Below are 289 nucleotides of genomic sequence, written 5' to 3' on the forward strand. Positions count from 1 at the left end.
CCACCAACTGCTCTGTGGGAGAAAGATGAGACTTCATCCTAAAGATTAAGCTGACAGCCTTGGAAACCCTATTAGCAGTTCTATTCTTTCCTATACATTCGGTATAAGTTGAAATCAGTAGATTGTTGTTAGGTGCTGTCAAGTCAGCTCTGACACATAGCCACCCTGTGTACAACAGAGTGCACCATCCTCACAATCTTTGCTATACTTAAGCCCATTGTTTCAGCCACTGTGTCAATCCATCTCATTGAGGGTCTTCCCCTTTTATGCTGCCTGTTCACTTTACCTA

This window comes from Orycteropus afer, unplaced genomic scaffold (genome assembly GCF_000298275.1).
Source record: "Orycteropus afer afer isolate SDZICR_OR568_19922 unplaced genomic scaffold, OryAfe1.0 scaffold00908, whole genome shotgun sequence".
Taxonomy (NCBI): Eukaryota; Metazoa; Chordata; class Mammalia; order Tubulidentata; family Orycteropodidae; genus Orycteropus; species Orycteropus afer.